At 36.5% G+C, this 8,028-nt stretch overlaps 1 protein-coding gene across 1 annotated transcript in view; it reads right to left on the bottom strand.

Moving 5' to 3' along the window:
* Positions 1-2,287: 2,287 nt before the first annotated feature.
* Positions 2,288-8,028, bottom strand: part of LOC124723056 — a 63,385-nt gene continuing 57,644 nt past the window's right edge. Inside the window, exon 2 of the mRNA XM_047248235.1 lies at positions 2,288-2,612. The gene's annotated coding sequence lies outside the window, so the exon portion shown is untranslated. The remainder of the gene's footprint in view (positions 2,613-8,028) is intronic.

Below are 8,028 nucleotides of genomic sequence, written 5' to 3'. Positions count from 1 at the left end.
AGAAGCAAGCATCCGTGTGCCAGTAGTAGAATGACAGGAACAGTTCTTTGTGATGAATCACCAAGAAAGTCATTCAATTTAATAAAAGAGCGTGTTTCTCTCAACAATGCTCAAAATCAAGATGATGTATCTGGTTAGTGAAAAAGTGTGGAGGAGTTACAACTGTTCCAAGCAGCAGATGGAAAATGAGAAAGAAAAGAAGTGACTGATATGAATGAGGAGGAATGCAATCATAACATGAGGGGAGAGGGGGGGGGGGAGAGGAGAGGGAGAGAGGGGGGAGAGAGGGGGGAGAGAGGAGAGGGAGAGAGGGAAGGGGGGAGAGGAGAGGGAGAGAGGGAAGGGGCGGAGAGAGGGGGGAAGGGGGGAGGGGAGGGAGAAGGGTGTGGCAAGTGACTCCATAATCAGTATGCTCACTGATATGCACAAACAGATATAACACTCATTATAACACCATATCAAAAGGAAAAAAAGAACAATAATAATCAGATTAATAGCTTTTGAGAATATTTGCTTTAAGAAATTATTAACTGAAACTGTACTTATTTGCTTTTGGGAAGTTAGCTGCAAAATAGAAACACAGTGTCAGCACTATGCGAAATCCCCTGTAGTTGATTCAAAATGTCTAATCATTGCACTACTTACCACCAGAGGTAGAACACATTAGTTTTTAGGATACCACTGGAGTTACAACAAATTATCAATATATGGCACAGCATAGATCTAAATTGGGAAAATATTATTCTGATTAATATTGTATAGTGATAGCTTTTTAATGTAAATCGTTACCATTTACCATAAATTCTGTCATCCACTCAGTCTGACACAAGACAATTTTTCTAGTCTTCAGCTTCGTAGCTGCTTAAATTCCATAACATTAAGCAACTGAAGTGGCATTCATGGACACCGATGTATATTATATTGTTGTGTTCATCAAATTGTTATAATTACATTCAGAATTAGTACAACATGTCTAGATTATATTCTGGTGCCAGTAAATTTCTGCTTGCTTTGTTTCCTGGGTTTGATGCTATATTGTCACCTTTTACAGTGAAAATTAATACTATCTTCAGTTCTTTGAATAGTCAATTCTGAATTATGTCAACATTGCAATAATCTTTGGAGTTTTTCCATATTAACTTAAAAAATTATGCCTTGTAGTCAGTATATTCTCCAATAGAAAATTAATGCTTTGAAATAATATTCCATAACTCATTTTACATCTTGTGCAAAATATTTAGTACCACTGTTACTTAACAGATATATTTTATCTTAACAAAATTCATAAAGTTCACAAACTTGTATAAGTAAAATCACACAGAAAAGATCACTGTGGTCCCTATTACACTTAATCTTTCAAAGTGTATTCAAGTTTACTGATACTGTACTATACAATTGTTTCTAATACACTATTTTATACATAGGGCAACCACAGCCAAAATATTCCATGATTTGAATAAATAAGACCACTGCAGTTGTTAGAATTTTTTATTGGAAGACAGACAGATAGCAGTTATTTGGCACTGCCAACAGCAACGCTTCCTCCTCAGGCTGTCTACAGTGGAGGTTGGGGCTGGCCTTAGTTCCCAATACATTTTTTTCATAAATGCACACGTATTTGTGAGTCAGAAGTTTTAAATACTTGGACATAAATGTCGGGGATGGCTCTATCTGGTTTAAATAGAAACTTTAATCTCTTGACTTGAAGCACATGAAGACACAAATTGAATTTGCAAAACTGATAATGTTCTCCAACAAAGAATTCTAACAGTTGCAGGGGTCTTGTTTATTGAAATCATGGAATATTTTTTCTAACTATGAATGTTAGGGAAATTAGTAAACTGATCTGGTAATCACACCATCAATCTGAGCAGCACATTTGTGCAATTCTTTGGTTGAGGTAAACACTCAAACAGTACCACATTTTTGTCAAAAATACATATTTAAAAAGCTGAACAATAAAGCAAATGTTTCCTACAAGTTGACATATTTCAGTCTAGATTCGGAAGTCAACACTACATATGGGATTGAATTTTTTTAATCTTTAAAATTAGCAACAAAAATATGAACTGGGAATGGGAGGACAATAAGTTCTTAAGCTGCTCAAACATGAGTAGAAGGAGATGTGGGAAAGTGCATAAGGAACATGAAAACCAATATTGTTTTGTTTTTTTCTTTTTAGATACAAGCATTAACTAATGGAGAAAAGTTTGTTTTACAAATATTCAGTGGGAAAAAAAAACTTTCATACTGTCACTGTGAGCTAAGCAGAGGACTGACAATGTATACTTATTTCTGTATCTTATATTCATGTAGAAGTAAATGTAGAAGACTGTGAAACTTTGAGTACCCTTTCAACATCTGTTCTTCTTTTTCATCAGACACATTGTTGATTCAAACACATGGTGATGTAATGCAGCCTCCTGTTAGGTACTTAATGGGGTGAAATATCTCTGTATCTCCAAAGTTCTCTCTCTCTCTTTCTTTCTTTATTAGAAACACATTGATGATAGGCCACTCAATAGTAATGCAGAATTTCCAATACTAGTTTCGGGTGCATTAATTTGATAGAAAATGAAACAAAGATTCTTGTTGTGCCAGCAGTGAGAAACCTGAAACAAGAAATACTGTAAGATAATAAAAAGAGACAAATGAAAACAATGTAATAAAGATTTTGTGTGTCAAAGATAGACCTTACACAATAAATGAACAATGTGTATGACAATTTCTGTCTTTAATAAATTCAATTATTTTTATGTATTCATTTAATTGAAATATTTTTATGATGTCAGTAAATTAAATTATCTTTATATAGTTGTAGTAGTAGTAGTAGTAGTAGTAGTAGTAGTAGTAGTTGGCTCTAAGCACTATAGGACTTAGTAGTAGTAGTAGTAGTAGTAGTAGTAGTAGCAGCAGCAGCAGCAGCAGCAGCAGTTGTAGTAATAGTTCATTCAGAAATACCAATATGATTGTATAATTTTAGAAAACCAATAAATGTAAATTAACATAAAATCAAAATTTTAAGCTTAATTTTAATCTTCACAATACCTACTCCAATCAAAACATAAACTGACATATAGCAGGCTCCAGCAGATTCAGACCCGACCAAAGGATAAAAATACTAGATTTCACAACTCGAGGTTTCTTCATACACCAAAGGAATGAAATGGACGGCAGGATACAAGACAGTCGAGTATTATGGAGGAAATAATCTGGGGCCATTGGTCATGGGAGAGACAGTGAAATGTAAGAAATAGAAAGCTACACAGTGAAATATCACAAGTTAGAAAGCCTCTCCTTCACTCCAATAAAACACAACATGGAGTGTTTAGAAGAGCATGCAATTTACCTGAGTCATTTATCCATTTTCTGTTTCATTTACAAAAAGCATATGGGAGAAGTGACTGGTTGCGTGTATTCATGTACGCAGTCGACATGTCAGAAATACAAGAAACACAAGCAAACTAGCAGTAGAAACAAGACAAATATTTGAAGCAACGGCAAGAAAAGAAGTAAGTAACAATGTGCTAAGAAACAGCAACAAAAACATGGCACACACTAGAGAAGGTGCTGTGCTATATGGAGAATATGAAACTTTCTAACAGATTGAAACTGTGTGCCAGATCAAGATTTGAGCCCAGAACTTTGCCTGGATATCCAGACCTGGACAGCTGAGTCAGTAAGAGCATTATCTACAGAGGGGAGGTTCCAGATTCAAGTAGCGGTCCAGCACACAATTTTAATCTCTCTCAAAATTTCAAAACAGCACTCACTCCCCTGCTGGATGAGACATTTGCACTGGATTTCTCTATATTCATTCCACTGTTTGTATTCCAGTACAGAATTTCCAACATTATATAGACTCCATGTCTGTTTAGCCCAAATATGTAATTACTTGGTTCATATGTTGGATCATCCCTAAAATTCTGAATGTGGAAGTTTCTGAATCTTCTAGGTAGGGCATTTTCACTGAGTGGGTCAATTTGATTAGTTAAGATCAATTCTCACAGTGACGCAACCAATATTCAGAGAGTTTCAAATAATTATTTCACAGATGGAAGTCAGACAAGCATAGCCTAGTGATGCTTTGATTTGACAGAAAAAAGTAGACAGATGGACTCAATAAACTACAAATCAGGTTTGTGACACTAGTGTTGTAACATGTAGAAAAGATGACAGTTCGCATACATTTAGAGGTGTAAGAATCAATAACTTTTATTCACTAGTAACCATTCACATTAAACAGGCTTTGTCAATGGTACAGTACAAGCATTTCAATGAGCATATCAGAAAACTCAAAACTAAAGTCAATACTGTGCATGTCATAGAAATCTTTTCTACAGCAAAATCAGTTGTCTGGCAGATAGTTTCATTGTTTTATTTTTGTATTTTTCAATAGCATTGATCCGTCACAGAGAGGTAACACATTAGACATTCCAAGGATGTAATTGGTGATTTTAGTTATACGGACATTAGCTATAGTCTAACCCATGTTTCTGTAACATTTCATCTCCTAATGCTAGACACATCTTCAGAGGTTATAAAGTCTTTGTTGGTTGATTTGTAAACTCAAACAAGCTCAGTGAGGCAAACCGTTTATATGTAACAACGCAATGGTCAGGTTATGACATTATTTGATCACTACCTAAGCATGCAGAGTCATGCCAGCATGTGTTATGGAGCTCGTACCGCTGAAGAGTTGGTGCTGTTCATTTTATTTAGCACTTTGGCCCTCAACTTGCGTAATTTCAGTCCTTTTCTGTTAAAGGTGTTTTTTTAACTTCTATGGTGTACGTACAGCCTGGCATAGCATGCATTTAATTGTTCTGAGGACACTCAATTCATCTGAATTCCAGTTTGTATTTGCTGATACTTTTCCTTGGTTCTGGCACCATGTTGGTGAATTTCTTTTCTGGCAATGACTTGTGTAATGTTGTTCCTGACATTGAGAACAGAAACACAAATATACAGTGTCACAATTGTAGTAAAAAGAGAACAACAGGGATCTACAGGACTAGCCTTACATACTGTATGGACACACTTTTTTGGGATCAAAACCTTTAAGCTGAGATCCCAGTAAAGTTAGCCTACTGTGTCTTCATTATTCAGAGACTGTGTATGACTTCAAATATAAACCTCCAATAATTTCCTCTCTCTTTGCTGTATGAAGGAACCTCAATTCAACTAGTTAGTACTGAAGTTAGTTTTTTTTACGTGTGTTAGTCATCCATCGACTGATAAATTCTTTTACTTTTATTTAACTGCTGTTACATTTTGGAATTTCCTTTCTTACTTCACAATTAAAAAAAAGAGGCTGCCAAAATAGTAAATAAAACCAGTCACTCCTGAGCATTGCACTAAGAGCATACAAAGTCACAATTTCAATGACAAATTAAAACTGTGTGCCTGACCAAGACTCGAACTCGGGACCTTTGCCTTTCGCGGGCAAGTGCTCTACCATCTGAGCTACCGAAGCACGACTCACGCCTGGTACTCACAGCTTTACTTCTGACAGTACCTCGTCTCCTACCTTCCAAACTTTACAGAAGCTCTCCTGCGAACCTTGCAGAACTAGCACTCCTGAAAGAAAGGATACTGCGGAGACATGGCTTAGCCACAGCCTGGGGGATGATTCCAGAATGAAATTTTCACTCTGCAGTTTCAAAATCTGGTATTTTCTAACACAGCAGAATTTCCATTCAAAAGGTTTATCTGCTGCTGGTGATTATGGGTTTACAGAGACTAAACATCCAAGGTCATCAATCTCTTACCCATCCCACAGGATAGAATCAGTGTACCCCACCTGTTTGCGTCTTGAGTAAATTCTATGTCCAAGTGTGAGAAAGTTTTCTAAATGTTTGTGTAGGACATATCTGATGCTAAACATGTGTACCAGGCCAATATTCACCAATTTGGATGTGGGAATCTGCATAAAAACCACAACCAGTGTGGCCGGCAGGGTATTGCGAGGCGGCGTGTGTACCTGTGTACTGGCAGGGGTGCTTTAACTTGCACAGCTATCTGGGCAGGAACCTGATATGTTGACATTATTAATTTGTAGATAGTTAAATCTATAAAGATTAGTTTGTGATTAACCAATATCCTTTAACCCTAGATCACCAGCTTATCATTTTGATGATGCACGATTGCTTAATCAGTTATGTTTTTCACATCACACTGCTATACTTCATTGTAGCTTCCTAGCTTTTGAAATGGTTGATTATCGAGTATTCACTGTTGAAACTCACTGGTTTGATTTCACAGTACTAAGTGCTATGTCATAAATTTTATGAGAATTTGTATCTACATATCCAGAATTACATGCGGTAACTTCAAGAACCAGAACTATTTCTAGCAATAACATTGGTTCAGTACATATATAAAACAGTATAATGAGCATAATGTGTGCCGTCAAGCATTTGAATTTTTATTTTATTTTGGATGAGTATTCTGCATGGAGATGACCAAAATTGCACAGAAAATCATGAAAATTCTTGGAAAAAAATAGATGAAAGTGGATTTGACAGTGATTCTAGTTTGAACAAAGAAATTAGAGTCTGATGAAATGGTAATGCCCCATTCAGATCGCGAAGATATTCCAGGGCCAAATAATGACATGAGTCGAAGCAGTCCTGAAGACAGTCTTGTGCTTGGGCAATGTGGACAGAAATGAAAATGGCTTGAGTCTGAAAATTCTAATGAATCCACATCTGAAAGTAAAGAAGATCATACAATTTCCTCACCATCAAGGAACACAAATACCGTGTTGGGGGGAGGGGGGGGGGGGAAGGAGGGGTAATAACAATTACCGCTGGTCCGTAATATCTGCCAGTTGTTCAAGTTGTCACACACCAAACAGAGATGTTATCCTCCTCATTCAGGCGCCCATTCAAAGGGCTAAGCCAGTGAAGACACCTCTGGAGACATTTTCTTTCTTTTTCATGTATCAGATGATAAACGCTATAGTGGCACGTACTAATGAAAAGAAACCGATAGGAGGAAATCAAGAAATAAAACATTGACACACACAAAACCAAACCTGCCTAGCAATAATAAAGGCCCTTCTTAGAATCTTTGTAATAGCAGCAGCTTTTTTTAAAAAAAAACAGTCATCTGTCTGTAAGAGAAATGTTCAATACAGATTAAGTTGGTTCTCTATACAAAGCCACAATGAGTTCTGAAAGGTTTGAATTCTTAGTCTCATGTCTGAAATTTGATAACAAATTTGTCAAGCTACAAGAGAAAACTATTATTTCACACTAATAAATTTGAGAACAGTTTACTCAAAACAGAAAGACCTGTTATAAACCGGAGCCATTTGTTACTGTAGACGAGCAACTGTTGTGTTTTCATGCAAAATGTCCTTTCCACTTTTACATCCTAAACAAACAAAATAGATATGAGATGAAAATAGTAATGACCTGTGACACAAAAACAAAGTACATGATCGACACATCTCCTTACCTAGGAAAATGCAGAGACACAATTGGAATGCCTCTTGGGGAATTTTATGTAAAGTAAATGACAAGACTCTGAGTGTCAAACAGAAACATTATGGTAGACAATTGGTTTACCTCACTGAAACTGGCAGGTGATCTTTCAAAAGATAAACTCACACTGGTGGGCACTATTCACTCCAACAAGCCTGAAATACCCTGAGCTACTGTCCATGAAAAACAGAAACATAGGTACATCTATGTTTCGCTTTGACAAAGAAAAAAACCTCTGATTTCATATACAGCACAATCAAATAAAATAGTTGTTCCGCTGTAAACTGCTTATGACCAGCCCACTGTCAATGGCATCAGTAAGAAACCACACATAATAGAGGATTACAATGCTACCAAATTTGGAGTAACATGCTGGACCAGATGTGCAGCACCTATTCATGTAGCTGGAAAACCAGAAGACAGCCACTAAGTGTATTTTATGGCATGATAAATATTGGGTGTGTGATGTGTGATGCTTGGGGTATCGATACCTACAATAACCAGCAGCAGAGAACCAACAGATTGCCAAGAAAAGACT

This window comes from Schistocerca piceifrons, chromosome X, assembly GCF_021461385.2.
Source record: "Schistocerca piceifrons isolate TAMUIC-IGC-003096 chromosome X, iqSchPice1.1, whole genome shotgun sequence".
NCBI classification, from domain to species: domain Eukaryota; kingdom Metazoa; phylum Arthropoda; class Insecta; order Orthoptera; family Acrididae; genus Schistocerca; species Schistocerca piceifrons.
This window is presented reverse-complemented; position numbering and strand designations above follow the sequence as displayed.